General features: G+C 36.9%; 1 long non-coding RNA gene across 1 annotated transcript in view; it reads right to left on the bottom strand.

Moving 5' to 3' along the window:
• Positions 1–9,637: 9,637 nt before the first annotated feature.
• Positions 9,638–17,188, bottom strand: part of LOC144232784 (uncharacterized) — an 8,439-nt gene continuing 888 nt past the window's right edge. Inside the window, exons 2-4 of the long non-coding RNA XR_013335514.1 lie at positions 11,979–12,186; positions 10,682–10,755; positions 9,638–9,750 (exon numbers count right to left, since the gene is read on the bottom strand). This is a non-coding gene — a long non-coding RNA (uncharacterized LOC144232784). The remainder of the gene's footprint in view (positions 9,751–10,681; positions 10,756–11,978; positions 12,187–17,188) is intronic.

A 17,188-nucleotide genomic window follows, 5' to 3' on the forward strand; every position in this document is an offset into this window, starting at 1 on the left:
TGTCACACTCCCCCCCAAAAAATAAACAAACATTTATTAAAATAAAATAAAATAAAATAAAATAAAATAATTAGACTTAAACTCTGGGACCATCTTCACTCTTGATTCTAGCCAAAATCTAAGCTCCCTCCTTCAAACCTTTCATACCTATCAACACAGGCTTTGACTCAAATCTAATCCCTTTGGTTTTAATTATAAGTTATACCACTAATGACTACCTGAGTTACCAACCTGACTCATAGCTCCTAAATGTTGTCCTTTGGAAATTTTTACCAGGTTGCCCTAATTTTTTTTTAACTGAGCCTCCAAATTAATACGCAACTCGTTATCTGTTCTTTTTATAGTTCTTCCCGTCTTTGATCTTTCCTAAGGCTGTTAACTCACATTGTATCCTCTTAAGTTTCCCTCTGAACCCTTAAACTTTTTTTTGAACCTTAAACTTTGTATCTCACAGACTTTTTAAACTCAGATCCCAATTTTAACCTACAGACTGCAAAACCCTTCACTCCTGAAAAAAAATGTATCAATTTTGTTGACTTCAAACTGCCCATTCTGAATTTTTTACTATGTAGTACTGAAACTGGAAATACTTAAGTTACAGATACCCAAATTCTAAATCATGTTTGCTTCCTGTTGAAACTTCCCAAATTCAGGCATTTTTTAAAGAGTAAGAAATAAATCCAGTCTTCCCTTCATTGTCACCATAATCAAGTGCTGTCTATCTGACTGTGCTTTGGCAACACAAGTATGCCTTTGGCTTACAGTCTATCTTAGATGGCATTAGTATGGAGAAATGTATAAAATGACAATCTGTAGAGAAATGCATAAAATGAAAAGCATATCAAGAATGAATTTTTTTAAAAAGGTAAAACTGTTAATACTATTGTATTGATATTACCAAGTCTCTATGGGAATGAGTATTTGATATATTTGAGTTGTTGCTAGAATCTAAACTGATTACTGTACACTAAATTTTCAAAGGTGATTCTGGCAACGTCTTAGTGTATTTGGAATTCATAAAAATTATTTCATTAAAAAAGAATCTAAGTTGACATCTGTAGGCGCTATCTCACACTTGAGTAAAAACAAAGTCAGCTGTTGCCTGACTGTAACAGTACTTTTATTTGACACTTCCAAATGCCTGGTGTAAAATAAAGCAGTGTGCTGGCCAACAAAAAGCATAAGAGTGTGGAAATGGGGAGATGAAATTGGGTAAGAGCAAGACATTTTCAGTTCAACTGCTTTATTTTATAGTCTAAGACTATAAAAGCAACAAACTGTAAAACTTTACTAAACCATTTACCACTGAATTCTACATAATTCTACAGTAAATGTCATAATCTATCCTTTCCTCAAGAAAAAATTGCCAGTTCTATATTTAAGCTAAAGAGTCTAAAATGCCAATGCAACAAAAATTTGAGGATTGAATACGTTTCACTATTCAGATTTCCATCATTTTCTTAATACTGGTCTTTCTACAATTACCTTAAAGTCTACACTTGATGTCTCCATTATTTTCTCAAATTTGGTTGACTTCCTCCAGCAGGTGTGAGGGATGTGGGAGAGGCCTGTTTCTCTCTACATTAACTTTCTCTTTATCCATCTCTGCTTCCTTTGTCCTCTTGATCTATGCCATCAATTTCAACTTCTGCACTTGCATTCTCTTTTCCACAATCTACCACCCTCTTGGAAAACATTTCCCCATTTCTTTTGCTCTTGTAAGAGCCTCTGACTCAAGCTGAACGGGGGCCCAAATTTACTAAAAGTATGTAGCAAAAGGTAGAGAATTATATTGCAGAACAATACAAAAAATAACTTAGAAATGAATATTAGAACAAACAAAAAAAGGAAGGAGATCTCTAGGTTAAAAAAACTTGTGACTGGGACGCCCGGGTGGCTTAGTCGGTTAAGCGTCCGACTTTCGCTCAGGTCATGATCTCGCGGTTCGCGGGTTCGAGCCCCGCGTCGGGCTCTGTGCTGACTGCCAGCTCAGAGACTGGAGCCTGTTTCAGAGTCTGTCACTCCCTCTCTCTCTGACCCTCCCCTGCTCATGCTGTCTCTCTCTCTCTCTCCTCTAAATAAATAAATAAAACATTAAAAAAAAAAACTTGTGACTAAAAACATTTAGATGTAATATATGAACTTTGATTGAAATATGACTTAGCCAAGCAACTGTATAAAGAAATTTTTAAGACAATCAGAAACATTTTAAGGACTAAAGGTATCTGACAATATCAAAATGATATCAAGGTATGATTATTAATTTTGTTTGGTGTAAAATTGGACTAAATTTTGTCTTTTTTTAAAGTTCACTTTTTTTTTAGTGATTAATCATGAAGTATGCAGAAGTGAAATAGTAGGATTTCTGAGATTTCTTTTCAAATAGTCAGCAAAGAGAGAAGAGAGATTAAGCAAGTGTGGCATAATCTTGATAACTGTTAAATCTTTATGGATATGGATTATGCTATTCTATGTTTGCATGTGTTTAAATTTTTTCATTTCATACAATTTTCAAATTCAAAAATAAAATATAATATATTCCTCTTCATAGGACTCCTTATTAATCCTGAATCTCAGAAATTTTCATCTGAGTGTCTTCTCCATTCAAGAATTGTCCAATATAGTTTTTAATTGTCTTGATTTCTTCTTAGATTCTAGCTCTTAATCTCCTGGCTATATTCAACCCTTAAATGCACATTATTTCCCACTCAGTATGATTTGAAGATCTCCTGAGTTATTCTCACTATGCTCAGAGAGCCTGATACCCATAAACAAAACAATTCACCCAGGTATTTTTTCTAAATAAAAGTTATTTTTCTTGTAACATCGACTTCCCCTCTCTCCACAGACAGAACTTACCATTTTCCCTTTTGCGTTTTCATAGCACTTTAAAAATACCAATATTGAAACATTAAAACTATGTATTATTATTTTTCTTGTCTGTCTTCCCCAGTAAATTGTAAGTTCCTTGAGAACAGCAACTGTGATGGCTAATTTTATGTATCAACTTGACTAGGCCAAGTTGTGAGCAAATATTTGGTCAAACATTATTCTGAGTTTCTGTGACAGTCTTTCTGAATGGTATTAACATTTAAATCAGTACACTGAGTAAAGCAGATTGCCTTCCATTACGTGCATGGGCTTCATCTAATCACTTGAAGTCCTGAATAGAACAAAATAGGTGACCCTTCCCCAAGTAAGAGAGAATTCCTCCTGCCTGACTGCCTTCAAACTGGGACACTGGCTTTCTCCTGCCTTCAGACTCTAACTGTAACTAACATCAGCTTTCCTGAGTTTGAATCTGCTGACCACTGGACTAAAAATATACCATTGACTCTCTTGGGTCTCCAGGTTACCAATTTATCCTACAGATCTTGGGACTTTTCAGCCTCCATAATAATAATATGAGCCAATTCCTTATTTAACAACAAAAAAACAAAACAAAAAAAAAACCTCTTTAATATGTACACATCCTATTGGGTCTGTTTCTTTGGAGAACCCTAATTAAAAAAACAAAACAAACAAACAAACAAAAAAAACCTCATATCTTATGCATTTCTAATGGCCTAGAACTTGGCACAGTGACTAACAAAAACTAGCTGCTTCTTTTAATGGTTTGTTGAATTCACTGGCATTTTAATATAGTGCCTTAATGGTCTAAATGTAAGATTTATATTTGATTAATTAATTAATTTTGAAAAAAAGGAAATGTTGGGCCCTACAATGGTATGAGAAAGAGTAAATTCCTTGCTTTTTAAAATTGCAGATAAAATGTTAGCCAACTAAAAGAAGGAAACTACTAAACTAGACTAGAATTAACTAGTTTCCATGTTTTATTAATCCATTCTTTAATTTTGGTCACACAGCTATTCTCTTATCAATTGGGTCTGAATTTTCTCATTATGGAACATGAAGCTAGCTTTTCCTCCCATTTTTCCCTGGCTTCCTGGCATTTCATCATGTTTTCTTTTAATATATATTTTTTAATGTTAATTTATATTTTCGCAAAAAAGAGAGACAGAGCTTGAGCGGGGGAGGGGCAGAGAGAGAGGGAGACACAGAATCCAAAGCAGGTTCCAGGCTCTGAGCTGTCAGCAAAGAGCCTGATGTAGGGCTCAAACTCAAGAACTGTGAGATCATGACCTGAGCCAAAATCAGATGCTTTTTCAACTGAGCCACTCAGATGCCCCAAGCATTTCATCCCTCTTATCATTCCCAGTAGCAACTATAGGTTAATTTTCCTAATAGTTTGCCTTTAACTTATCCCAAAATTTTTGGGGCACCTAGGTGGTTCAGTCGGCTAAGCATCCAACTTCAGCTCAGGTCATGATCTCTCAGGTTCATGGGTTCGAGCCCCACATTGGGCTCTGTGCTGACAGCTAGCTCAGAGCCTGGAGCCTGTTTCAGATTCTGTGTCTCCCTCTCTCTCTGACCCTCCGCTGCTCACGCTGTCTCTCTCTCTCTCAGAAATAAATTTAAAAAACATTAAAAATTAAAAAAAAATTTTCACCAGCTCTCCACTATCTACATCCTTCACCCTAGTATTCAAAATTGCTCACAATATGATCACAACCTGCCTTTTCATCAGACTCTCAAGCAAATCCTCCACCCTTTTTGCTATGTAGGTAAATGCACACTTCTTTTATATACATTTAACTAAATTTACTGCAGTTCTTAAAATGCTTTCCCCCTTACTCTTAGCAAGTCCAAATTCTCTTAAGAAATAGTGGAAAGAGATGGAACTAGAAGGTATTATGCTAAATTAGTCAGAGAAAGACAGATACCATATGACTTCACTCATATGAGGAATTTAAGATTCAAAACAGATGAACATAAGGGAAGAGAAGCAAAAATAATATAAAAACAAGGAGGGGGACAAAATATATCAACCTCTTAAATATAGAGAACAAAAACAGAGGGTTGTTGGAGGGTTCATGAGAGGGGAAATGGGCTAAATGGGTAAGGGGCATTAGAAATCCATTTCTAAAATCATTGTTGAACTATATGCTAACTTAGATGTAAATTAAAAAAGAAGAAGAAGAAGAGGAAGAAGAAGAAAATGAAACTGCATAATTAAAAAAAAAGAAGGAAAGAAAAGAAATAGTGGAGAGGGGTCCTTGGGTGGTTCAGTAGGTTAAGCATCCAATTCTTGGTATTGGCTCAGATCATGATCTCATGGTTCATGCAATCAAGCCCCACATCAGGGCTGTCAGCACAGAGCCTGCTTGAGATTCTCTCTCCCCCTCTGTCTCCACCCCTCCCCACTAGTGTGTGCACTCTCTCTAAATAAATAAATAAATAAATTTAAAAGAAAAACAAACAAAAGAATTTTTTCAAAAAATGTATGGTTTTTTTCATTTTCCAGCACAGCCCTGTCATTAATTAAACAGTTCCTAAGTATCTCTTATGACCAATACACACCTGCTCTATGAAACCAGAATCTCCCTCACTGCACCCCTAATAGCTGGACTTGCTGACTCAAGTGTACTTATTTTCAGTGCCACTCATTTGTCACGTATTATTTTTAGGCCTTATCATCTTAAATATACTATTGTTTCCTTAGAAGCAGGGGTTTATGCTTTTCCATATCCTTGACAGATAAAGTTCTCAAACTTTAAAGAATATACTTGAGACACTTATTCAAAATGCTGATTCCCAAACCTTTCATCCACCTCCTTCCAATTCTGATTCAGTAATTGGTAATTTACATTGTAATAAGTACTCCCTTGCTGTCTCATGATTCTGATTCAGGTGGTCCACGGACCACACTTCGAGAAAAAACTGATCCACTATATAATACATTTTCATGACTGAACTTAGCATGGGTTCAAAACCTTATTTTTAAAAAATCTGTTTTAGGAGCACCTAGGTGGCTCAGTCAGTTAAGCATCCACTCTTGATTCTGGCTCAGGTCATGATCTCATGGTTTATGAGGTCAAGCCCAGAGTCAGGCACTGTGCTGACAGAACATAGCCTGCTTGGGATTCTCTCTCTCTCTCTCTGCCCCTCCCCTGCTCACATGCTCTCCCTCTCTCTCAAAATACATAAACAAACATTTAAAGAAAACTTTTAAGTTTATTCTGAGAAAGAGAGAAACAGAGCACACAAGCGGGAAAGGGGCAGAAAGAGAGAAAGAGAGGATCCCAAGCAAGTTTTGCATGCCATCAGCACAGAGCCCAATGTGGAGCTAGAACTCACAAACCATGAAATCATGACCTGAGCCCAAGTCAAGAGCTGGATGCTTAACTGACTGAGCCATCAGGCATCCCATAAATAAACATTTTTTAAAAATCTGTTTTAATTCAGAAGAATTAGGTATGCTTGCATTGAGAAAATTCTTAAATAGAAAATAGCTCAAAAGTGTTGGGTAACCCTAAAATATTCTGCCCACATTATCAAAGACATTACCCAGGAGGAAAGAAAAAAGAAAAATACATAGGAAACTAAAGAGACTGCATAAGGTGCTGCTTGGTGGATCAGCTACAGATAAAAAAGTCATGGGCTGAAACCCTTAACAATGCTAAGGAAAGCTAAGTGTTGGGATGAGCTGATACTTCCACAGGAGGCTGTTTGGCTAAGTTCAAAGGAAGTGTTCAGATCTCTGCACTGTGTAGATGAAGCTAGAAAGCAAAACCTTCAAAATCTCATTTTATGTTTATTCTTTGCTCCAAGAAAAGTAATTTTATTTTTTTAATGTTTTTTTATTTATTTTTGATAGAGAGTGAGAGCAGGAGAGGGGCAGAGGGAGAAAAGGAGACAGAGAATCCCAAGCAGGCTCCATGCTGTCAGTGCAGAGCCCCATTGCAGGGCTCCAACTCACAAGTTGTGAGATTTTGATCTGAACAGAAACCAAGAGTGGGACGTTTAACAGACTGAGCCACCCAGGCACCCCAAGCAAAGCAATTTTAAACAAGAAAGAACAAAATAGACACCATAGGGAGAGGAGTTAAAGAAAAAGAAGAAATGGTAATTTTGAGGGGATTAATATCTCTGATTCTAGAGTCATTTAGGGCTCACTGTCAATAATCTTTGGGGAAATATTTTAAGTAAGAGAAATACCAAGAATTTGCAAATGAGATATATCCTTATTTTGAAAGATGGAAAAATGGATTCTTAAAACTATAGACTTGACCTCTTTCAAGTATCAGAACAGATTATTAAAAAGCTTATTAGCACTTAGAGATGAAAGAGATGAAAAATTTGAGTTAGTTTACATATGCCAAGGATAGAAATGCCAAACTCTATTCTTTTATGATAGATCAGGTGATGCTACAGAAGTTGCAACTAATGACTTCAGCAAGTTATTTGACAAACTAATAACATTCTTATGAATAAGAGATTTTTTTAAGTTGTTCTATTAGGTGAATTCAGAGTTAGTTGACTCATTTTTCTCAGACATGATTAATGGTGTGGGAGCTCTGGGGCTTTTTTGGTGATTTGCATTCATTCAATAAATATTTATTGAACATTTACCATGTGCCAGGAACTGCTGCAGTTAGTGGGAATCCAATGGTGAATAAATCAAAGTCCCTGTTCACAAAGGATTTCATAGAGAGAAACAGATAGTAAACAAGCAAACAAATATATTCAATGTCAGGCAATGGTCAGAAAAAGGAATAAAAGAAAAGGTTAAAGAGGAAAAAAAAGAGCAATGGCAGGTGGATATTTCTTTTAAAGTCTGGTCAAAGAGGCTGATAGAATCTGGTGATAACTGAGCAGAAACCTGAAAAAAGTGATGATTATCCAGGGGAAGAATATTCCATGTAGCAGGACAGTAAGCATACAGGCCCTAAAATGGAAGCATGCTCAGCCAAGAGGCCCAGTGGTAGGAAGAATAATAGTCCCCCAAGGCTGTCCATGTCCCAATTTCCAGAACTTATGAAACTACTATATTTCAGGCAAAATAACTGTGGATGGAATTAAAGTTCCAGACCTTAAAATAAAGAGGTTATCTTGGATTACTGAGGTAGGTGTCCCCTAATCTCATGAACCTTAACCTTAAAGGCAGAGAACTTTGTCTGGTTGTAGCAAGAGAGTTTTGGCAGAAGAATAAATCAGAAAGATGCCAAGTATGAAAAGAATACTGTACACTGTTGCTGTCTCTGAGATGTAAGGTCCCAGAACAAGGACCAGAAGGAGGCCTCTGGAAACTAAGGGCAGGCCCTAGATGACAAACTTCAAGGAAACAGGGACCTCAGTCCTATAAACATAAGGCACATAATTCTGCCCATAACCAAAGAAAACAGCTAAACAAACCCAACTTCTGACCTGCAGAACTGTGATAATAAATTTCTATTGTTTTAAACTGCTGAATTTGTGGAAATTTGCAGTCATTTGCTTTGACAGTAATAAAAAACTATCATAGACTACATTGGATTGAAACAGAGAGTATAATAGGAGATGGAACAAAAGAGGTAGAAAGGATGGATTGCAGGAAGAAAATGAACAAAACGGTAGCTACTGTAGGGCCTTCTAGACCATTTTAAGACCTTTGTTTTTAACCATGGATGAAATGGGAGACAATGGGGCCTGGGGAAAGGCATAACAAAATCAAATTTACATTATAAAAGGATCACTGTGAACTACCTTGTTTAGCATCCAGCTGGATGAATATTGCAATAGTTCACACAACAGTGTAAACTAGGGAAATCATAAGGGAAATAAGAATAGTCAGATCCTGGACATATTAAGCAGAAGCATATAAACTCGCCATTTGAGTGGCTCAGAAACCGTCAAAACCAAAGGATGAGTCTGGACAATTTGCTCATAGATGGCCTAAGGGGTTTTGGAGAAAGAAAGGAGTCATTACTGACTCCAAAATCATTGGCCTGAGCCAAGGGTATAAGAGTTGTACTGAAATAAACAACGCAGGAAGGGAGAGATTAGTGGGGGTATGGGGCAAGGACAAGCTGGATTCCTCTTGGGACATACTATGTATGAAACACCTAACAGACATTCAAGTAGAGATGTTCATTAAACTGTTAGATACATACAAGTCTAGAATTCAGAGGATCGTCTGAGCTGGAACCATTAATTAGGGAGTCTTCTCACAATAACGGTGTTCAAAACCATGAGATGAAGAGTTCAAACACACAGGAAATGAGTGTAAAGAAAGAAGAGTGATGCTTCCTGGTTTACTCCTTTTTTATGTAGTCTTTCCTAGATAATTTTTTTCTGACTTGTAAATACAAATACATGAATAATCCCACAGTCTGAAATACTTTTTAAATATTTAGTTATATATTTAATGAATTGCCTGCTGAAGAGCCCCAGGCTCCAATGTGCAACAATGGCATATTGATAATTTTGAATTAAAGTTACTTAACAAATAGCCAGTGCAAGAACAAAAACACTCTGACCCCATTTTGTCTCCTGAAAGCAGGAAATAAATCTCCCAAGTGAAAGGTATCCTCCCTGTACCAGGAGGTAAAGAGACATCCTTATCAGCAAAGATAGGATATTCAGGGCCAAATATATAAACTAACCTTGTTACTTTTACTAATTTACTACTTAGCCCAAATTCTGTTTAGGATTTCTTACTAATTGAAGCTCCTGAACATAAATTTATTTTGTCCTGTCAACTTCTCACAGATTTATGTTTCTTTGTCCAAAAAGTATAAAAGCTACATACCTTGGTAATTTCTTTAGGTCTCTATTTTATTTCCGGCCTCAGTGCACATATTATTAAATTTTTTTTTTCTCCTGTTAATCTGTCTCATGTCAGTTTAATTCTTAGACCAGCCGGCAAACCTTGAAAGGTAAAAGAAAATTTTCCCTTTCCAACACTGTGTTAAAAATAATAAAACTGGATAATATCCATACTATCACAGAAAATTCAAAATAAAATAGTCATCACTTAATTTCAGGTCTTCCAAATTAAACACATCACATAGTTGAAAAATCCTAATGAAGTCAGCATAAGCTACACATGCATATCAAAAGACAAGTGAATTATATTGCCTGAATAGCTGTTGCTCTAAGACATTTTCACATCCTATAATTGTTTACATTTTTATATAACATTTATGCTGAGCATCTAATGAGGGAGTATTATTCTTTCAATTCATTTTGGTTCCTCAATATTTTATGAATTAAGTATTTACAAAGCTGCAATTAAAAAGCAAAAGCAAAACAAAACAAAATTACCAACCTAACAACTTTATTCTACTATCTGCTTTCTCCCCATTGTGTTTCAGTTGTTGCTCATGATATATACAAGTCATAGCTTGTTTATTATTCTCACACTTTCCTTCTGAGAAAAAAAAGTATTTGTGAGCACTTTAGGCTAGTATAAAAGAACTAATATATGATATATAATTATCATAATATCTTATCATCAAATATCATAATATATATCATATATAAAGCATAAAGAAAATTTATAATCTTTATATATATATATCTTTGTTATAAACCTCTGTCATGAATCTCTCTCATTCTCTTTCTCACTCCCTCTTTCAAAAAGAGAGATAAAGTTTTTATTTATATATCTGAGATTATAAATATTTATGTACATGTATCTCATACATATAAAGTTCTTATATCAGAGAGTTACTGAAATATTCCTACAAGGTAGAGAAAAACCTGATTTGCTGCAATTAAACTCTCTAAAGAACTCCTGTGAGCACAATTACAAAATATTTTTGCCAACCACATCACAAACAATTATTAATGTACTAACTTTGGTTCCATGTTTTGAACTTCTTCTGGGCCAGGTGGGAACATGCTCTTTATGGAAACATCTCATAGGACCATCTGCTGACAAAGCACATTTTTAAAGCATACCCATAATCACTCTAATGAGGCCATCAAATGTCAGGACTTACTGTGTGAATTTGATGAATTCTAGTCATCTCTGTGGTGCAACTGATAAGTGACCCTACCTCGGAAACAATTTCCTCATACTATGGCCTCTCTCCCTCTACCTGCCTGTATTGAAAAGTGGTAAGGAAGGTTTGCAATGCTGCCCTTTCACAAGTCTGTGAAACTTCCTTTCAGGTGGGAGTTCAATCACATCCAAACCCTTTTATATGCCCACCACACTACTGTCTTTATATGTCTTTGAGGCAATGCATTTATAATATAACTAATATGGAATATGGAATATGAAAGGTAGATTGTTCACATCTCTATCTTCCACTAGATTGTGAGTGACTTATTTGTCCATATTTCAATCCTTTCTAATGGACAGACACACTGTTCTCAATGCTCTAGCACATATATTTGACATGGTTATGCAGAAGAGGACACATAAAAATATCCGATCTTCCTTCCCTCATTCTCCTCCATCTCTACCACCACACAACTGATTGAAAAGAGCAAAGAAAAATAAAACAAGAAGATATCTTTTCTTACTGAAAACATGCCTTATATTGTTCACTAAGGATTTATATTTTTAAACTTAATTATCATTGTGCCTTTGAGGAACTACTATTGAATGGAGGTCATTGTGATGGGTAATCTTAGGTTTCAACTTGGCTAGACTGTGGTGACCAGTTGTCTGGCCAAACACTAGACTAGATGTTGCTGTGATGGGTATTTTGTAGATGTGGTTAACATTTACAATTAGTGAACTTTAAGTAAGGAAAATTACCCTTATTAATACGGGTGGGTCCCAATCAGTTGAAGGCCATATGAACAAAAACTGAGGTTTCCAGGAACAGAACAAATACTACTTCCTCATGATCATAACAAAAATCCTGTCAATGGATTTTGGGCTCTTCGACTCAACTGAATTTTCAGCCTGCCAACCTGCCCAACAGATTTCAGACTTATTAGCACCCACTACCACATGTACCAATTCCTTAAAATAAATCTCTCTCTCCACATATGCATCCTATTGGCTCTGTTTCTCTAGATAGCCCTGACACTTGCATTTCAAACCCTCTTTCCAATACCTCTGAATCTTTTGCTAATTGAATCACTATATTCTTAATTTTGTTACATGGAGTAAGAGCAGGAGTATACATATTACTTACTCATAGAAGTGAGTTTCTCTGGGGCGCCTGGGTGGCTTAGTCGGTTAAGCGTCCAACTTTCGCTTAGGTCATGATCTCGCGGTTTGTGGGTTCGAGCCCCGCGTTGGGCTCTATGCTGACTGCCAGCTCAGAGCCTGGAGCCAATTTCAGAGTCTGTGTCTCCCTCTCTCTCTGGCCCTCCCCTGCTCGTGCTGTCTCTTTCTCTGTCCTAGAAATAAGTAAAAAATATATATATATAAAAAAAAAAGTGAGTTTCTCTGTTGGTACAGAGAACAAGAGGTTGTCAAAGGAACTCACCAATGGTACATGTCCTGTCAAGCAGGAAAATTTTACACCAGAGGTTTCAAATATAAAGCTCTATTTGAGCCCAGAGTGTGCAGACTACCTAAATATTATACTTTACTTCCTAAGCTAGGAACATTTTCCTAAGCTAATTAACAAATCTTAAGCAATTACCAATAAAGAATCTGAGTATTATAATCAAAACATGTTTCTTCCAAAAAAGATGTGCCATGTTTGGGGCATGGTTGGGGCAGGGAGGAGGGCTTCAATAATTAATGCAACTCAAAATAGGAGGTTGGTGTGCCCAGTTTCCATTGCCTCATTCATCAAGAGAGTCTGTGTTGTGACTCTTGGAAGTCAGTTTTATTGCATGATGTAATGGAGAAAATAATGAAGATTACAAATTTTCTTTATGCTTATGTTTTTTAAACCAGTTTAAGGATATTTAAGATAAAAACTGCCAGTTTATGGATATTTAAGAAGTTGAAGCAAAGAAAGTAGATTTAGTTTCTTCTAATTTGGCCAAATGGTTAGGTCCTGGAAATTTTTGAAGAAATATATTAAAGTGTTTTAGAATTAAAAAGTCTTAGATTCCATTTGGTAGACCTCCAATGGCCCTCAGAGGCTGCACACTTTTCCCTAATGCTGTGTAACAGAAGTCTCTCTGTCCACTATAAAGGTGATGGTTTTGTATTTATTTAAATTGAAACTTGACATGTGCATTGAGAAAATGGTATTTAAAACTGCTGTTCTGTTCACAATGCTGAACTTCTCTGAACTCAATGGAATAACAGATTTTAAGGAGTTACACAGTTATTTAGTGGAAAAGAAAGTCCTGATTATGAAAGTAATTCATAGATTTTGGTGATTGAGTATGAGTCATGTTCTCTATGACTTTGGGATACCACAAGATATGTGAGATTATAGAGACTCTGACCTATTAAGGTGGCTTATTTTCAAACAAAACAAAAGTCTTAAAACTTGTCCTGGGGCCCTGGCTCAGTCAGTTAAGCATCCAACTCTTGATGTCAGCTCAGGTTTTAATCTCAGAGTCATGAGTTCAAGCCCTACACTGGGCTCCATGCTGGGCATGAAGCCTACTTAATAGAAAAAATAACAGCAACATGCAGAAGACTCAGTCTGGACCACTTTCTTACACCATACACAAAAATAAACTCAAAATGGGTGAAAAACCTAAACATAAGACAGGAAGTCATCAGAATCCTGGAGAAGAAAACAGGCAACAACCTCTTTGACCTTGGCCACAGCAACTTCTTACTTGACATGTCTCCAGAGGCAAGGGAAACAAAAGCAAAAATGAACTATTGGGACCTCATAAAAATAAAAAGCTTGTGCACAGCAAAGGAAACAATCACCAAAACTGAAAGGCAACCAACAGAAGGGAGAAGATATTTTCAAAATGACATATCAGATAAACGGTTAGTAGCCAAAATCTTAAAGAATTTATCAAATTCAACATCCAAAAAACAAATAATCCAGTGAAGAAATGGGCAAAAGACATGAATAGACACTTTTCCAAAGAAGACATCCAAATGGCTGACACATGAAAAGATGCTCAACACTGCTCATCATCAAGGAAATATAAATCAAAACCACAGTGAGATACCATCTCACACCTGACAGAATGGCTAAAATCAACAACTCATGCAATGGCAGATGTTGACGAGGATGCAGAGAAAGAGGATCTCTTTTTGCACTGCTGGTGGAAATGCAAACTGGTGCAGCCACTCTGGGAAACAGTATGGAAGTTCCTCAAAAAATTAAAAATACAATTACACTACAACCCACTAGGTCATAAATACACTACTAGGTATTTATCCAAAGGATACAGGAGTGCTGATTCAAAGGGGCACATGCGCCCCAATGTTTAGAGCAGCACTATTGACAATAGTCAAAGTATAGAAAGAGCCCAAATGTCCATCGACTGATGAATGGATAAAGATGTGATATATTTACACAATGGAATATTACTCGACAATCAAAAAGAATGAACTCTTGCCACTTGTAACAACGTGGATGGAACTAGAGTGTATTATGCTAAGTGAAATAAGTCAGAAAAAGATAAATATCGTATGATTCCATTAATATGTGGAATTTAAGAAACAAAACAGATGAACATAAGGGAAGGGAAAAAAATAAGATAAAAACAGAGAAGGCGACAAACCATAAGAGACTCTTAAATACAGAGAACAAACTGAGGGTTGCTGGCGAAGTGTTGGGTGGGGGGAATTGGGCTAAATGGGTGAGGGGCATTAAGGAGAACATTTGTTGGGATGAGTACTGGGTATTATATTTAAGTGATGAATCACTAAATTCTGTCCCTGAAATCATTATTACACTATATATTAACTTAGATTTAAATTTTAAAAAAACAAAAAACAAAGGAAAAAAAAAAAAACTTGTCCTAAAACTATTATACCTATTAACACAGTATTACTGAGCATTAGAGTTAACTATGGAAAGGAATCAACTGTGAAAGAAAAAGTACATATTAATGGATAATTGTATCAGCTCTTCTTCCCTCTTCCACTCTTCTAAAGAGGGTTCTCCCAATGTAGACAAATTCTTTTGGGCTTTTGTCATTCCAAATCAGGAAGAAAGAGAGCTGGGGGGAAAGCTCTAAAGCACACATCAGGGCTGGAGAAGAGTAGGGCACATTTTCAAAGAGGCATACAAGCAGCTCTCTTGTGTGAGAACAGTAGATGAAAACAGATGTTTAAGATATGTTGTTTGTTATTTATCCGNTGGGTGAGGGGCATTAAGGAGAACAATTGTTGGGATGAGCACTGGGTATTATATTTAAGTGATGAATCACTAAATTCTGTTCCTGAAATCATTATTACACTATATATTAACTTAGATTTAAGTTTTAAAAAAACAAAAAACAAAGGAAAAAAAAAAAAACTTGTCCTAAAACTATTATACCTATTAACACAGTATTACTGAGCATTAGAGTTAACTATGGAAAGGAATCAACTGTGAAAGAAAAAGTACATATTAATGGATAATTGTATCAGCTCTTCTTCCCTCTTCCACTCTTCTAAAGAGGGTTCTCCCAATGTAGACAAATTCTTTTGGGCTTTTGTCATTCCAAATCAGGAAGAAAGAGAGCTGGGGGGAAAGCTCTAAAGCACACATCAGGGCTGGAGAAGAGTAGGGCACATTTTCAAAGAGGCATACAAGCAGCTCTCTTGTGTGAGAACAGTAGATGAAAACAGATGTTTAAGATATGTTGTTTGTTATTTATCCGCTTCACGGTGTTTGGGCTATGAGAAGTTTTAAAGAGTTACTTCAAAATTAGGTCTCAGGTATTTGCCTGTGTATTTTGAATATGGTCCTGATCTAAGACTGGATCATGTGGGTCACAGATTTATAAACATCACACAAAATACTACTCTCAAACTATAGAAATTTCTGGACAAATCCTAAGTAATGTTTGTGGCCACCTATTTTATGAAATTGCAGAGATAAAAGCCTTCATCAGTAAAAGAGCCTCGATCAGATTGTTTAGAGTTTAGGATGATGAAAACACCCTCCTATCTCCTAGAACAGTCCAGGGTGTAAATATCAGTATCCTCTTTAAATCGAACAATAAGAAGCCATAGATCGAACAGTATAATTTTTTTTAACAAATAAACAAATTTTTTTAACAACAAGCTTGTTGTACTGGCTTTGGAATTGCCGATTAATGCTAAAGAAAAAAAAAACGCTTTGAATTGTGAATCACCAGTATCAGTAATAAAAAATAAACTATTCATAGAATAGGGCTGAAAACATGCTCTCAGGCCTAGAGGGGAGTGAAGGATCAGATCCATCTACAACCTGAACAATCAGTGCTTGAGCAATTTACATGTTTTAGCTGGAAACAGTGAAAACTGGCNAACAACAAGCTTGTACTGGCTTTGGAATTGCCGATTAATGCTAAAGAAAAAAAAAACGCTTTGAATTGTGAATCACCAGTATCAGTAATAAAAAATAAACTATTCATAGAATAGGGCTGAAAACATGCTCTCAGGCCTAGAGGGGAGTGAAGGATCAGATCCATCTACAACCTGAACAATCAGTGCTTGAGCAATTTACATGTTTTAGCTGGAAACAGTGAAAACTGGCTCTCTTTCAGTAATAATTTTTAAAAGAATTAGCTTGTATGTTTCTGATCTGATGTAGTGAAGTACTCTCGCAAACCTAGTAACATGGTGCCAATTCACTATAAAAGATTGGACAGATGCTCTTCCTTTTCTTCAGAAAGTTAAAATGGACCTTTTCCACATTTGTATTTGCTCAGAGATTAAGCTCTGTGTCTGGGAAGCCCTTGAGTAGAAGTGTCTCCGAAAGAGCCTGGGCTCTCAAGGTTTCATTCATTTGGCCGACATCCCTGGAGCCCCTTCTTTGTGTCTGACACTACTCAGCGCCAGGCCGGAACACCGGCCTACAGGAGGTAGTCCCTGTTCTGAGGGAGCCACTGGCCTGGCCAGGGAAGGGCCCAACTAGGGGTACTAAACAAACAACCTAAAATATCACAGAGCAGCTGCACAGTTGACGTGCCTGAAATTACCGCAAAGTCGAGGATCAGTCCATAAATGCACCATCTTCCTTCCATCTGAGACAGGTCACCACCCCACCTCTCAAGAAGAGCTGAAGCAGAGCTGGGTCTAGAACCCGTGGCCCAAGGTTATCAGGGGGCAGGTTGGCAAGGAAACACAAGAGTGAAGCGGGGGCTCAGGAGCGACCCCCGATGGCGACGCAACAGACAGGGAGGGCGGGGGTCGGTTCGGCCCTCAGAGCGATCTCTACGCAGGACGGAAGTCTGAGGAGCTGCGGGCCTCGCCGTCGGACTGGAGGGTCTGTCTGCGCGTCGCGCGGCCCGGGTCTCAGAGGCGGGCTCTTGACGAAGCCCCGCCCTTCCG

This window comes from Crocuta crocuta, unplaced genomic scaffold (assembly GCF_008692635.1).
Source record: "Crocuta crocuta isolate KB4526 unplaced genomic scaffold, BGI_CrCroc_1.0 scaffold174, whole genome shotgun sequence".
Taxonomy (NCBI): Eukaryota; Metazoa; Chordata; class Mammalia; order Carnivora; family Hyaenidae; genus Crocuta; species Crocuta crocuta.